This window comes from Saimiri boliviensis, chromosome 7 (genome assembly GCF_048565385.1).
Source record: "Saimiri boliviensis isolate mSaiBol1 chromosome 7, mSaiBol1.pri, whole genome shotgun sequence".
NCBI lineage: Eukaryota > Metazoa > Chordata > Mammalia > Primates > Cebidae > Saimiri > Saimiri boliviensis.
The window spans coordinates 73,738,124-73,755,572 of NC_133455.1; the positions used below are offsets into that span (position 1 = coordinate 73,738,124).

The window sequence follows — 17,449 nt, forward strand, 5'->3', positions numbered from 1 at the left end:
TTCAATTTGGAGATTGGAATTCCTTTAGCACCATTTCATTCCATCAGGTTCTAAAGTATACTTATATCACCCTCACCAAGGACTTACTGAAGCAATGCAGTGTTGGAAATTCTGCTTAGTTAGAAGCCTCTTTGAATGTATAGATAAAATCACCTTTTATCTTAGTTTTACTAATTTATTGATTACAAACATGTGCTTCAGAGAACTCTGTAGGCAGTTGAAATTGTATGTAGAAATTGTTCTTGTATGTGCCTAAGAACATTTTTCTGGGAAGAAGATCCACTGAGTTTGTTATATTCTCAGCTTAATCTGTAAACAAACAAAGGGCTAAATCCTGCTTGAAAATAGCAGAGAAAGCTAGCTTTCTTTAATTTCTGAAAATTCTCCAAATATCCAAGAATAGTTATAATCTTTTTTTTTTTTTTTTTTTTTTTTTTGAGAGGGAGTTTCGCTCTTGTTACCCAGGCTGGAGTGCAATGACGCGATCTCGGCTCACCGCAACCTCCGCCTCCTGGGTTCAGGCAATTCTCCTGCCTCAGCCTCCTGAGTAGCTGGGATTACAGGCACGCGCCACCATGCCCAGCTAATTTTTTATATTTTTAGTAGAGACGGGGTTTCACCATGGTCTCGATCTCTTGACCTCATGATCCACCCGCCTCGGCCTCCCAAAGTGCTGGGATTACAGGCGTGAGCCACCGCGCCCAGCCTATTTTTATTTTTGATACTTAGAAGAATTAAAGTTTGAAAGTCATCTGATAATATAGATCTGTGGCTGTTTGAACAGAATTCAGATTTTGAAGAGTTCAATCTATAGTTATTATACACCTGTTCATACCCATATCTATACCTTTAAAAAAAGTCAATTAGTAAAACAAAGCAATAAATTCAGCATACTCTAAACCATGGGATCTAAAAGTTTCTTGACTTTCTGAAAAAGCAGAATAAGCAAAATAATACTGCTGTATTAGTCAGGGTTCTCTAGAGGGACAGAACTAGTGGAATAGATATACGTATAAAGGGGAGTTTATTAAGTATTAACTCACAGACTCAAAGTCTTCAATAGCCTGTCTGCAGGCTAACATGCAAGGAGAGCCAGTCAGAGTTCCCAAACTGAAGAACTTAGAGTCTGATGTTCCAGGGCAGGAAACATCCAGCATGGGAGAAAGACGTAGGCTGGGAGGTTAGGCCAGTCTCTCTTTTCACATTTTTCTCCCTGCTTATATTCTAGCCTTTCTGGCAGCTGATTAGATTGTGCCCACCCAGACTAAGGGTGAGTCTGCCTTTCTCAGCCCACTGACTCAAATCTTAATATCCTTTGGCAACACCCTCACAGACACACCCAGCATCAATACTGTGTATCCTTCAATCCAATCAAACTGACACTCAGTATTAACCATTATAACTGGAAATTCTCTCTATGCTCTTATGTTTAATTGCCATATTTGAAAGTTATCAGTAACAAAGGATGGGTTAAAAAATAAAGGATGGGATATTTATATTCACTTACAAGTATATCTGCACTATATTTTAAAACCCCCTATAAAATCTTGAACACATTTTAGAAAGCATATTATATTTCATAAAATTATTATGGCTTTTTGAAAAGTATTACAATTATAAAGATTTCATGAGAAATTCTGTTTCAATTTGATAGCATATTTTTAAAATTATTTAAATAAGTTATAATTATGAATATAAATTAGAAAAAATAGAGAAACCATGTAAAATATCACTATTGAGTATATAAATATTAACTCTGGTATATATACTTTCAGAATAAAATGTATTCTTTTATCTGTAGGTTTATCGATATATTATGAAGTTCCTTTCACAAGAGTGAATATAGATGAACCTACATTTTCATTTTATTAATAAGTTATAGCATAGTTGTTTTCCATTGTTTAGGTGTACTATAGTTTAACCTTTTTAAATAGGTATTTTGTTTCCATTTTCACTTCTATAAACAATGGTATAATATAAACCTATGCACATAGATATTATGCACTATATATATATATATGGCCAAAATTCTCTTGAGATATATTTATATTTCTATCCACAGTGATTTAGAATCTTCTCTTTTTGGACATTCAGGCTAAACTAAGATATCAAAACCCATTTTAGTTTTTGCTAGTGTGTAAGACAACCTGTGGTGTATGTTTTTGTTTTTTGTTTTATGATACCTACATTTGATGGGGGGAAGCAGGGGTGGATATTGCAAAAGACCCTTATTTCTATCTAAAAGTAATAACAGGGTTAGTGTGAATTCTCTTGGTTTCTGAGCTTGTGACTTCATGAAGAATCAGGGTTTATTGTAAGAAGTCTGAGAAGATCTTATAGTTTTGAAATAGCCCTTGCTTGATAATTCAAAAAAATGAATCCAATCCATCTCTATAAAGAGAAAAATATATCCTCATACTCTTATAGGGATGAAAAATGCAGTATAAACATCAATACCTATTAGAGTGAATTCCCAATCTGTGGGATATGGGAATGAAAGGAAGTAAAAACAAAAATGCTGAGAAAGAAAGGATTACTGGAGTCAGAGATAATCCAAAAACTTCATTCTGAATGACAGCTTATGTTACTCTCTCACACTTAATATTTTCCTCAAACTGCCAACAATAAATTATTTAAAATGAGATCAAAATAAAAACTGAAGATAAAATTAAATGCTATAGCCGGGCGCAGTGACTCAAGCCTGTAATCCCAGCACTTCAGGAGGCCCAGGCGGGTGGATCACGAGGTCAAGAGATCGAGACCATCCTGGTCAACATGGTGAAGTCCCGTCTCTACTAAAAATACAAAAAATTAGCTGGGCATGGTGGCGCGTGCCTGTAATCCGAGCTACTCAGGAGGCTGAGGCAGGAGAATTGCCTCAACCCGGGAGGCGGAGGTTGCGGTGAGCCGAGATTGCGCCATTGCACTCCAGCCTGGGTGACAAGAGCTAAACTCTGTCTCAAAAAAAAAAAAAAAAATTCTATAAAATAATTCTCTTTTATAACATCTTAGTTTAAAATAGTTATTAATTAGCAAAAAATTTATTTTAATTACAATGCATTTGAGAAATTATTCTGTTCATTTTACTGCAGATTTTTTAACAATAAAACTCAGAAAATAGACCCAATGAAGTAATAGAAGTAATACATAATAGGGTCCTTTAAATTTAAAATATATACAGAATAATTTTCTCACTGTATTTTAAATTTGAGAACCAACATTTAGTATACTACTTAGAGACTAACTGAAAAGAAGTTATGATTATCCATATCCATATCCATATCCATATCCATTTCAAAGTGCACAGCTGACATTCCTATAACAAAAGACAGATTAACAAGGGGAAAAATAACAAATTTATTTAATCAAAGTTTTATGTGACACAGTAACCTTCAGAATGAACATCCAAAGACCTAGGAAAAACTGTGTACTTTTATGCTTTGGTGTAATAAAGAATTGATGACTGTGTAGAAATAAGATTGGCTAAAAAGGGAATGACCTAATAGCAATGAACTTTGGGGGAACCCAGCAAGGCCTGTTTGTTCAGATTCTCAGCCTCTCTGTAGCAGTCCTTCCTCTAGGTATAGGATAAGACACTTGTCACATGTGGGTCTTCAGGGGAGAAGAAAGAAAATCATAGAGTGACATTTCTCTATTTTGTGGCTTGTTTTAGGTGAAAGGAGTTTAGTTTCTAGGATCTTCCTTAGGGAAGAGGAATTCTAGTTCTATGTCCCTTCAGGGAAGAAACAGAGAAAGGAGAAAGGAGGGCAGGGGAAGGTCACAAAGAACTTCTTGTTTCTGAGGCCCTTCCAGTCTCCTTCAGTTCAAAGCACTTAGCATGGCAATGTGCTTTCTACCTTGAGGTATCATGGTGTGCTATGTCCCAACACCTCAATAGATCTTGCATGTGGTTTATAGACTTTTAAAACCCACATTCAACAAAAAAGGCAATGATGAACCTGGAATATCCTGGAATTAAACTGATTTGAATTAATAGTATTTTCAGAATATAGATAATGTTAAGTCCGTTTTTTTCTATTTTTTCACCTTTGTCTAGCCTTAAGCTCTGTAATTTAAATTTCATAACTTGAATTCAATGCTTTATAAATATTTGCCACCCCCAAACATATAAATGATTGACGACATTATTCCTAGTGCTTTAGCAGAAAGACCACTTTGATGTCACTGTGATGATCCATTTTGACCCATTTGAGCTGTTTGTATCACATGGATTGGGCCTCCTTGGCAGCCTGATTGGTCATTCATCTCCTGGCTATTATAATTTTATTATGTGCTGTGCACAATGCCAGATTAATTTCCTTTGGTCCAGTCTCAATAGCCTGCTCCCTAGGTCTGCCACGTCCTTGGCATCGTGGCACTTCCCTTCTGTCTCATCTTCTTTACTTTGGATTTCTCCTGTCTTAAATGCCTTGTCTCCTCTTTTGGGGGGGGTATGCTTGTTTCTTTTTTGGTTTGTTTATTTGTTCCCTTATTTTGTTTGAGCACAATCTCCCTTAGCTTCTTGAGAAGCAAGTTTTGAGAAATGTATTTTTTTTTTAACCACTGCGTGTTTTAAAGTTTTTATTCTACCCTCATTTGTGATTGAATTGCATCAGGATGTGAATCTATAAGTTAAAAATAATTATCTTTTGGACTTTTACCATTATCTTTATACCATTAAAATCATTGTACCATTGTCTTCTAATCACCACTGTTTTGATTGTGTAGTCCCATATCATTCTGATTCTGACATTGCATATATTACACCAGCAGATATAAAAGGAAGAGTTTATGGAATCTTTTTGGCTGACTCAAGGAAATGCAATGCTTAGTTCCTTTAAATTGTTGTTATTACCACTTTGCTTGAGTGGTAGATTTGGGTAAACATCAACACTTCAGGGCAGGATTTTGTTGCCCATCTAGCTGGAATTTGGCAACACAACAAAACATCCTAAAATCCAGAGTTCACAGCTGGACACAGGACCACTTAGGAATTCAGCCCAAAGCATCTTTCTACTTGAAGGGAATAGATCTAGCTGTATTCTTACATCTGGCTTATGCAAGCAAGAAGAGATTCTCTAAAATACTTTTATATAATGATTCTATCTTAAAAAGTAATTTCAATAATGAAAATTTACATGCAATATTTATCAAACTAGTCAATATATTTTACAAACATTAGTGTATTAACCAGCAAGCTTTGGATATTAATTAAGATATAGATAACAGAAACAACTGTATTAGTTACATTTTGAGTAGGAGCTTCCGTAGGATGCTAGATGATTACAACGCAACCATACTTCTTGTTTAGTATTTTAACTGATTGCAATTGGGTTGGATATTCTCGATTAGTACCTGAATTACAAGCTAAGCACACATTACATAACACACTAAAGGTCCTCATTCTTTTCTCTTTTTCTTTCTTTTCTTTTCTTTTTTCTTTTTTTTTTTTGAGGTGGAGTTTCCTTCTTGGAAGTACAATGGTGCAGTCTCGGCTCACCAAACCTCCGCCTCCTGGATTCAAGCCATTCTCCTACCTCAGCCTCCCAAGTAGCTGGGATTACAGGCATGCACAATCATGCCCGGCTAATTTTGTATTCTTAGTAGAAAATGGGGTTTCTCTGTGTTGGTCAGGCTGGTCTCAAACTCCTGACCTCAGGTGATCTGCCCACCTCGGCCTCCCAAAGTGCTGGGATTACAGGCGTGAGCCAACGTGCCAGGCCAGGTTCTCAACTTTTAAATAAATTACATTAAGACTTTGCCACACTTAACTTCTAAAGAACCAATCCAGAGCTCTTCAGAACTTACTGGCATGCTTATGTTGGTCTGCATTTGCTAAGCCTTCTCCATTCCACTAAGTCACTTACTTTCTAGTTGACAAAAAGTTGCAGACACCTGTCTTCTGTTGCCATATATTATTTCATTTTCTACGTCCTTCTGGATTTAATATAACTTACTTCTTTTTAGCAAGGTTACAGAAAGAGTAGCAATAAACCTAAATTATTGAAGCTGCATCTCTTAACCAACATTCTATTTAAACTTATTTTCCTAAAAGTGAAGACATTTTCTTATCAGATTATTTAGGTAACATTGGGTAAACATATATATATATATTTGTTACTAAAATTTCTTATAAAATAAGGAAAAAGCTATGGAATTAATAGATTTTAACATCCTCTATATCCTTACATGGAGAGAGAATTATCTATAAACAAAAGCAATCAGTTACCAGAAATAATAAAAACCATTAGTTTGACTTGCATTATTTTAGAAATTTTCTGTTACTTAAAATACAGGTCAGCAGTAAATACAAATTTCATTTCAAAATAAAAATTGTTTAAGAATGTCCCTGTGCCTGGAAGAGTTAAAAGTGAGCTTTCTGGGGACTGCATATAAACAGGCTGTGAGAGTTGATCACTGCAAAAAATGCAAGGAGGAAGTGTCCTTGCCAGTACTGAGATTTGCCTTAACTATCTAAAAATGACATATTCTAGTATATTTTTTTATAAACACATCTTTGTGCTGGAATAATTCTACAAGTTGAATTTCAAAATCTAATTTCTTCTATGTGGCTATGTCATAACAATTAGGATTGTTTCTGTTGTTTCTGGTTCAATTTGGGTTACACTAATTTTAAAAAATTGAAATCTATTTTTGTCAATTATAATCAAGCTGCAAAAGAAAAGCCACATTGTTAGATATTCAATAGACTATACTTTCTAATAATCCATAATATTTTAAAAAATATTGTGAATTTTGGAAAATGAACCCATATATTATTTTCACAATGGTTATTTTTACTCAGCCTGAATTATTCAATTACTATCACTATTTGAATTATTCTTATTCAAAACCTCTGGCTTTGAAAAATATGCCTTTTAAAAAATATAAGTTCTAACTGCAAATATGAGAAAAAAATCCCCTCTTTTTCTAGAAATACTTTTAAGTCAAATAATTAATATTTTCATTTTCTTTTTGAAGCAGAGACATTAAATGGAATATATAACCTATTCAGCAGGCAGTCATTTGCATCGCCTATCATCAGTGCCTAATCTGTGCCATCATTAGAGTGAAAAAAAGCCCAGAGAAATATACTTTTTTTTGTAAAATAGTTTATGGAATGAAGCAGATGGGAGAAAGGTGTGCAGGGCAATTGGCAACTACATTATACCTTATCCCTTTGGCCTTTGACAATCACCAATATTGATAAACTTAAGTTACTAAAAATGATCCCACACTTCTTATTTCAATACAGTGTAGGTTAGTACTCTATGTAGACAAACTCTATTATATTTAGTTTTATTTGATGTAGTTTTCTTTCAGGATATGTTATGTGATTGGTTTATATATAAATATAACAAAGTCCCACTGTATAACACATGGGGAATGGAGATTGAGCTTTCTGCAACAATAATTCTAAGTTAAATTTGTGAATTATTATTTATTGAGTCCATGTTTGTATGTTGTTTTAAAACAATCATATGGAGCAGGTAATATTATTTTCATATTTTACATTTTCACATTTTATTGAGTATATTAGTCTATTCTCACACCACTAAAAAGAACTACCTGAGGGATTGAGTAATTTATGAAGAAAAGAGGTTTAATTGACTCACAGTTCTGCAGGGTGTACAGGTAGCATGGCTGGGAGGCCTCAGGAAACTTACAATCTTGGCAAAAAAGGTGAAGGAGAAGGAAGCACATCTTCACATGGTGGCAGGAGAGACAGAGTGAAGGGGGAAGTGATACCAGTAAAAAACCAGATCTCATGGGAACTCACTCACTATCATAAGAACAGCAAGGGAGGAATCTGCCCCCATGATCCAATCACCTCCTACCAGGACTCTCCCCCAACACTGGGAATTACAATTTGACATAAGATTTGGGTGGGGACACAGCCAAATCATATCACAGAGACATACAAAAATGTAGTATATTTGAACTGTATGTAGAGTATTTAAAATACTCTCCACACTGTGGGTAAAGAGTAATTTTATATGGACTAAAAATTATTAAATTTTGTGTCTATGCTCCCATGTAATATTTATGAAAGTTCTAAGAAGGCTATTGTTATTTCTGGTCTGTAAGTAATTGAGACTCAGAGATATTAAGTAAATTAGTAAAGGCCACACAACTAAATTGTAACAGATTCTAGAAACAACTCAAAGTTTTCTGACTGAATGTCAACATACATTTTAAAAATTATGTGACATATTAAATATAACATTTGTAAAACTATACTTCTTATTTATGCTAAAAGACACATGAACATTTATAGTGACTTAAAAATATACAATTTTCCATATTGACTTCTACCTAAAACATTTAAGTCAATGGGTAAACATTTCATAATAAAACCAGTTTAAGTCATGTAAAAAGATTTCTTTTTTAGTATCATTCAGTCATGGGTAAAACAAGTAAAGATCTATCCTATAACTTTTACTCAAATCACTTGGAAAAGGTTTTTTTTTTCTTCTATTATTGTCACATGGATGGAAGTTTAGGTGAACTAACAATGACAAAGTGATTGAATCAACATAAAAGCACTGTGCTAGTGACCTCAGCATTGCAACTAAAACATATGATTAGTTTCAAAATGAATGAGTCTTTATTACTAGCACGATTATACCCAGTGAAGTTTATACAGCTTTATCATTAATATATATAATTTTCTTGCTGTAAATTAATAAAGAGGAAGGTACCTATTAATATTAGTAATGCATTATAATAAAAACATACATATCTTGAATATATTAAGGGAAATCTTAATATACATGATATGGTTTGGCTTTATCTCCACCCATCTTGAATTGTAGGTCCCATAATTCCCACATGTTGTGGGAGGGATCTGCTGGGAGATAAATGAATCATGGTGGCGGTTTCCCCATACTGTTCTTGACACAGTGAATAAGTCTCACAAGATCTGCTGATTTCATAAGAACACCTTTTGCTCGGTTCTCATTCCTCTTGCCTGCTGCCATGCAAGATGTGCAGTGTCTAGAGGGAAATTTATAGCACTAAATGCCCAGCCTTGCATCCCAGGGATGAAGCCAACTTGATCATGGTGGTCAAACTATACTACAAGGCTACAGTAACCAAAATATTATGGTACTGGTATCAAAACAGAGAGATAGACCAATGGAACAGAACAGAGGCCTCAGAATTAATGCCACACATCTACAACCATCTCATCTTTGACTAATCTGACAAAAACAAGCAATGGGGAAAAGATTCTCTATTTAATAAATGGTGTTGGGAAAACTGGCTAGCCATATGCAGAAAACTGAAATTAGACCCCTTCCATATACCTTATATAAAAATTAACTCAAGATAGATTAAAGACTTGAATGTAAGACCTAAAATCATAAAAACCCTAGATGAAAACTTAGGCAATACCATTCTGGACATAGGCCTCGTCAAAAACTTCATGACTAAACATCAAAAGCAATGGTAACAAAAGCCAAAACTGACAAATGGCATCTAATTAAACTAAAGAGCTTCTGCCCAGCAAAAGAACTATCATCAGAATGAACAGACGACCTATAGAATGGGAGAAAACTCTTGCAATCTATCCATTTAATATCCTGAATCTAAAGGATAAATTAGATCTAAAGGGCTAATATCCTGAATCTACAAGGAACTTAACAAATTTATAAGAAACAGTCTCATCAATAAGACGGTGAAGAACAGGAACAGAAACTACTCAAAAGAAGACATTTATGTGGCTAACGAACATATGAAAAAAGTTCATCATCACTGATCATTAGAGAAATGCAAATCAAAACCACAATGAGATACCATCTCACACCAGTTAGAATGGCGGTCATTAAAAAGTCAGGAAACAACAGATGCTAGAGAGGATGTGGAGAAATAGGAACGCTTTTACACTGTTATTGGGAGTGTAAATAAGTTCAACCATTGTGGAAGCCGATTCCTCAAGAATCTAGAACTGAAAATACCATTTGAGCCATCAATTTCATTTCTGGTTATATACCCAAAGTATTATAAATCATTCGACTATAAAGACACATGCACATGTATGTTTATCGCAGTGCTACTTACAATAGCAAAGACTTAGAACCAACCGAAATGCCCATCAATGATAGACTAGATAAAGAAACTGTGGCACATATAAATCATTAAATACTGTGCAGCCCTAAAAAAGATGAGTTCATATCCTTTGCAGGGACATGGATGAAGCTAGAAACCATCATTCTCAGCAAACTAACACAGGAACAGAAAACCAAATGTCGCATCTTCTTACTCTTAAGTGGGTGTTGAACAATGGGAATACATGGATACACAGAGGAGAACATCACATGCCAAGGCCTGTTGGGGCCTGGGGGGCTAGGGGAGGGAAAGCATTAGGAGAAATACCTGATGTAGATGACAGGGTAATGGGTGCAGCAAACCACCATGTATTCCTATGTAAAAAACCTGCACATTTTGCAGATGTATCCCAGAACTTAAAGTATAATTTTAAAAATCTGTTTTGTATTTACAGAAACTTGTATCTGAACTCCTGACTTAACACAGAATTTGGGTCCCTCCGACGCTGCAGCATGTCCTATGGTACTCGGCTGTTGGGATATGTAATAGAAGACATCTTTCACTACCCTGTCTGCTCTTTTCTTCTCCCAGCAGCCATGTGGAACCAGTCTGTGACAAGGAGTAGTGTAAGATGTGGTATAACTGACATGAAACATGTATTTACTTGCTTCATGAAGTTTTTTTAATAAAGGGGTGACTAGAAAAAGTTAAGAGCATTGGGCATTAGTGTTATTGGAAAAAAATTGGAGTTAACATTAACAGAAATATTTAATATTAGGAATGTTAACTACTGAAGTATGGAAATGAGTTCCTATATATTACTGGAAAAAATTTTAGAAACTTTACACGGCATAAACCCAAAAGAACATAAAGTTTGATTTAATTCATTCATTAATTTGCTCAATCATTAAATAAATGTTGCATAAATGCCTACCATGTGAAGTCTTACGCTGGACATTGTGGGTAGAATAACAATGAGTAAAACATATCTCTTGCCTGGGGGACCTCAATGTTATGGTCTAGTGAGCAATAATAAAAAAAAAAGCTAAGTACATGAAGAAAGGGATTTGTGTGATCAATGTGTTGGGAATTGAAGGCTGGTAGGCCATCTAACCACAATGGTTGAATTATTGATTTTTACCTTCTCTTATTCTAAAAAGAGTGTTTTAGGAATGAGATAGACACAATGAAACAAATATGAAATCTGGGGTGTTAAGAACAAAACAAAAAACCCTTATAAAAGTGGAAATATAGATGCACCTCTCCTTCTGAAAGATAAACTACAGCCCAACCAAGTTTAAAATAGGGACAATAAGAAAGAAAAAACGAGTAGAATGTCAATTTTTTTTTAGATAGAAAAAATAACAAATTTTATATATTTCAAATATTGTTGAAGTTACTTGGTGAGGCTTTCAAAAATTAAATATCATCTCTCAGTATGAGATGATATTCATAAATGTGCTTTAAACTCTTCAAAAGGCAGTATGTGGCACTCACTTTGCTATTTTTTAATCTCTTTATATATATTTATTTTGCTGCTTATTGTCATGTCTCCATGACATTAAAAATGGATAATGAAAAGAGATGAAAAGCTTAAATCACTGTTATTTTCTTACAGCTTCAGGAGAGGTTTGATGAAAAAAATTATATTTTGGCATCATCTTGACTCTTGAACTTACTCCCAGATCAGCTACAAATTTGTCCTGTGGCCTGAGGCACTGAAAACAGAACAGAGCTCTGCAATAATTTCCTGTCAGACCAGACAACCTAGTTATTCCCTTTTCCCAGGCGTCCTGGTGACCTGTATTATTGTCAACAACAAGACATTGCTTCAGCTTCAAGTCTTGCAAAATCTGCTGGATTGGAAGACCAGATACTCATTTCACCATTTAGCTGAAAATGCACAGAGCATTTTAGAATGATGGTTTTTTTTTTTTTTTTTTTTTTTTAAGCTCATCCAGCCATTCATCCCTACTTTTATTCTATTGGGTTCTTAATTCAAAAGAAAGGGTGCCACCTGCTGGACATGCGATAAGAACATATTAGCATTAAAAAATAATCATTAAAGGTTGATTCAAAGTAATTGCGTAAAAAAGAATTCCAAAGAATGTCCACTTTTTACAGATAACTATTGAATATATTTGCTTAAATGATTTTATTATCAACAAATACTGAATAAAAATTATTTAACAATGTCTATTTAAAAATAAAATTCCTTCTTCCTGTTCTTATTTTATTAAAAAATTAATTTACCTTTTTTTCCTGGTAATATAGAAATGTCAAGCATTCTCTAATGTCGCTGACATAAAAATTGACTAATGATCTTGACAGTCTAATACTATTTTGTAATATAAAAACTCAGGTTATAGAAATAGTAAACAACTTTTATAACCTAGATTCTAGTAATGAAAAGCAGCCAAATTTGAAGAGGAGAAAGGAGATCACGGTTCAAATAGAACCAGTGATTTTTATCAACCCAAATTTAGCATTTAAAGTCTAAATGATTGGTTCTCTAATTTAGAGACTATATTATATTCCTTATGTCTCTATTATTATTTATTCTGTAGAGTACTGTTTAACCCTGAGAAATATTCATTAGTGCTTTTGCTTTCAGATGCCCTAATATTTATGTAAATAGGGGCCTACAGCCAAAGAACCCAATTTCTACTGTTTCACTAGCCACATTTCAAGTGCTCAATAGCCACATATGTTAATGGCTACTGTATTAGACAGCTGGATTAATAGAACATTTTCATCATTGCAGAAAATTCAGTGGGACAGTGCTGATGGACACATATATTGCAATATTCACTCCATTTCCCTTGTATAACTCTTAAAAATGTGCCATAATGTTATCTTTAAGAGTCAGTACTCTAGATTCAGTCTGGATTTTTATCTCAGTGTAGCCACTTACTGGATGATTTTCAGTACAACTAAGAAAATAACGGGAGGAAAGCATCAGGGTAGTGGTAGTATTGTGGGGTAAATCAACAATTAATAAGCAAATGCATATAGAACACCTGCTAATCATTAGCGCTACTGGAGCAGAGTTCCTATCCTAAACAGTTGATGCTCTAGCCAGGAAAAAGACAGAATAAGCATGTAATCAAATAAAAAAGAACACTTTTAGGTGCTGTGCAATGATGAAGATAAAATAATATTATAGAGACTGGAGGGCTGCTTTGTAGATAGATTTATTAGCAAATGCTCTCTGAGTTATCAGTTGATTTATAAGAGAATGATAGAGGGCAAAAATTTTGGGAAAGAGTGTTATGAAGCAAATAATAAGTATGAAAACTCAAGAGAGAAAAACTTGACATGTTTAAGGTACAAAGACCAATGTGGCTGGAGAGTATTGAAAGGGATAAGAATAGAGGGAGACAAAATCAGAGAATTCAGCCTAGTAGTTTATATTTGCTTTTGGGTTACAGTGAGAAGCTGTTGAAGAATTTTAAACAAAATAGTACTATGATCTAAAATATACTTTTGACAGTCACAAAAATAAAGTGATTCATGATTCATGCATCTATTCATCTGTTAAGCAGGACAAACTTAATAGAAGTGACCTTTCATCTGCGTTTTGAAAGTGTTGCTGCTGCTTCATCATCATCATTTTGTACATTTTCAGGATATGAGGAAAGGAAGATCTCCCTTATCGTTTTCAGTAATAAACTTTTTTTCCAGGCCACAAAGTGAACTTTCTGGGCAGGGATCTTGCTGTGCAGAGAGATTAGCCTGCAGGCTGGGGTGGTGAATTAAGGGTGGATAAGCAGACTGCATTTACGACTAAAATGGATGTTAGATTTACTGGGAAGAAGTCATGAATGTCAATTTGGATAAGTTGGAAAAAGAGAAAACATACTGCATGTAAATTTTCTGCAAATAAATGAAATGCACTCAATTGATTTCTGATCCTATTGCACAAGTAACATAAAAACTAAGAGTTTGATATTCTGTTTTAATAAAATCAATTAGCTATACCTGCATATGACTTTTGAAGCCCCAATAACATAGCTGTAATGGGGACAATGAAAGCTCAAAGCACTGGAGGATAATATTTTAACCCTGTTTGCATTATCTAATGAGACAATGAATTCAGCTGATTTCACTGTGACATGTCTTGTAAATCACTGAACTACTATTTTTAACAGGGTCAATGTACTGCTGCCATCTCCATATTACAGCATCACTGCCCTAGATAACACCTGGGGAATATGGGCTAATAATCTCCACATTAGTGGCCCATAAGCAGAGCGACCCTGTTATATATGAGGGATTTAAAAGGAGGATGCATTTATGTGTAAGAGAAAAAAGAAAAATAAATCCTTAGCTTTTAGGTAAAAAGAATTATTATTTTTCTTTTTCCTCCTTTGTTCAGTCAGAACATGAATATGACAGCATATTAAAATTTGTGTTTATGGGCACAAGTTATTATTCAATTTTGGTTATTTCCCTGATCTTTGGTGATTTTATGGGTTTTAATTTTAGTGCAACCATGAAAAAATTATAATTGCTATTTCTCTATGCTTTACTGAGAATCTCCCAGTGTGTATTTCTTAGAGGATGGAATTGCCACCAGGTTACGGTGTTCTATGATATCATTCTAGTGGTACCAAATAAATGAGATACCCTAGTGCCTTAGTGATGAGTACCCATATGCTTGAGTAATTTAAATTATTTCTACATAGCTCAGTATATTTAGAATGGATTTGACATTGATAATAGCTGCACTGGTTATGGGTATGAGAAAATTCTGCATTTCAGGGCTAACTGATGTATCAAGAGAATGCAGCTGTCATTATTAAGAAGAAAAGACATTTAAGCCACCAGACACAAGATACTGCTGTAATAAATCGAACCTACAAAATCTGAAGCCCAGTTATGCATACGCAATCTGGTTTCTTTAACATCTTTTCCTTGTTAAAGTGTGAATCTAACTTTTAGCTTTAGGCACCAGGGCCAGGAAGCAACATTACTCGGTTACCAAATGACCTAGATTTAAGATTCCTCCCCATCCATAGGTTTGTGAGCATTATCAAAACATTATGAACAGGTAAGAAAACACTTTTGCATTTTCTCTTGACTAAATTAATTCCACCTACATGGCAAGGGTCCTGATTCTGAATCACACTTGTCATTGAGCTATTCATCTAATTAAATTCATGTGAATGTCCTGCCTAGTCTCTAAAAATAATTCTAATTTCTGTACTATTGCTGGTATCGGAGAAAAACAATTGAATGCAAAGTGAAGCATAGATCTAGGTTAATATGGTAGTTTTCCAATTTTCGCTAGATGAGCCAATCTTGGTGACTTAGTGCTGTGAATTCTTACTTGTCTATGCTAATTGGATCTAGAAGGGAAAGAAAAGTTGAGTGCCCTCTTGTTCCTCCTGTATTTAAAAACACTGAGCAGATGCAGTGATATAAACCTGCATTTAGGTCCCTTATACTTTCCTTTACAGGCACAATTGTGAATTGTGTTCTTTCTGCATTTGTAATTAGAGGGTGAAACAGATGGCAAAGGCTCAGTGTAACGAGATGTCCATTAAAATAACTTATGCTGCCAAGTGATTGTTCACTCCAAGGAGGGGATTCAATTCAATTTCCTCCATGCAAAGTAAAGCAGCAGCACATACATGCTTTGAAGAAATGTCATTATGTAAGGCAATGAACACACTAGCCAGACAATACATTGAATATACTAAAACTAAAAATGCATAAATGACTTCATCTTTTTTTTTTTTTTAATGAGGATTACTAAAGGTGGAAGTTGAGGGAAGTTGAGGTTTATATGAAAGTCCTTCAAAGTACAATTTAATGTATTAACAATATCTGCTGTAAATCTGCTGTGCATATACAGAAATGCAGAGTAATGTGTTTCTCTCCAGATTTTTAGCCAGACTTCTGGAAGCAAATGTAGAATCACTAGTAATGATGTGAGATACATCTCTCTACTTGTTAAGCATTTATTTAACAGTTAACATAATGAAGCTATTTTAAGTATTATGTAAGGCAATACAACATGGTGGTTAAGAATGAGAATTCTGGAGTCAGCTCACTGGGTTTGAATTGCACTAGCCATTTACTTGCTAAATTTCCTTGGGGAAACCATTTAACAATTCTGTGCTTCAGTTTTTTTTTTCCTATATATACTTGGAATAACTAAATATATCAATCTCAATGATTTATAGTTATCAACAGATGTAACTGATATTTTATTATTAAATACATAAAAAGCACTTGGCTAGAATGTTATTTAATATCATTCCAATATTATGTATTAACTTAATCTTTTTTAAACAAAAAGAACTTTAAGAAATCATTTCCAAAAAGAATCAACTGCTGTTTTTCTGCTATAAACAGGGATGTGAACCCCCTGGAAAATCAAGGTGAATCTACATATAATTGCAAATTTCAAGTTTTAAGCTCAGAAAATTTTCTTGTCTGGTGCCTGTGTTTTTGATAGCTTTCCTGTCTACTCAGAGCTGAAGAATATAAAACTGTTATCAAGATGAAAATTATAGAGAAATAATCTTTGAAAATGAAAATGATGTAATATTGTTTTGGTAACTTAATATGAGAATCCTCAGTGTGAGTGACATAAACATGTATGTGTCCTTCTCAACCAAAAATTTTTGTAAGTATTTTAAGGTTTTACTACACATCTTATACTATTGTGGGTACTGCATTTTGAGAGCCACTTAAATTTTTCTTGCAGGGAGCTTACATTTTAATAGGAAGACCACCTCTGCCTTTTCTTCTCCAGTCTTCCTAAAATAAACATGAAGGGAAAAAAAAGATCCACAGGTCTAAAGCCATCTGCAAAGTTGGTAGAAGATGCAAATCCTGGAAGTTTACTTCGTCTGTAGAACTGCAACCAGAATTTAAATATTGCATCAAACTTTGCGTCTAACCTTGGTCAAGTTGCCTAACCTCACCTTCCATTTTAAAAGTCATATTGTGGCTCTGTATCTTAAAGAGCTATGAGGGATAACTGAGTCAATCTCAGGCAGTTTCAGATGATATCTGGTATTCAATGAACAGATGCTCCCTTTCTTCCTTTTCTTTTAGATTCCTCCTCCAAATTACTTCAATGCATTCTATTTAAGACATTAATACTCTTTGAAGCCTAATGTTAATGCTATGCAATTCTTTCTGCTAATATTTGACAATACATAGTCCAAATTTCAGAGATTTGTGTCTAGACCTGAGGGCATTAACTCATATCAAACAACATATTTAATGTCAAAATAGGAATAATAATAGTTAACATTTACATAGCACATGTGCCATGCACTGTTATAAGCAGTGTTCATATATTCACTCACTTAATCCTCACAACAATACTATAAAATAGGCATTATTATTCTTGAGGCACAGGGAGCTTAAAACTTGCTGA

General features: G+C 34.2%; 1 long non-coding RNA gene across 1 annotated transcript in view; it reads left to right on the forward strand.

The window, feature by feature from the left end:
• The window catches only part of LOC141585135 (uncharacterized), a 241,169-nt gene extending 229,798 nt beyond the window's left edge, over positions 1–11,371 (forward strand). The window contains exon 4 of the long non-coding RNA XR_012518468.1: positions 10,505–11,371. This is a non-coding gene — a long non-coding RNA (uncharacterized LOC141585135). The remainder of the gene's footprint in view (positions 1–10,504) is intronic.
• Positions 11,372–17,449: the final 6,078 nt, after the last annotated feature.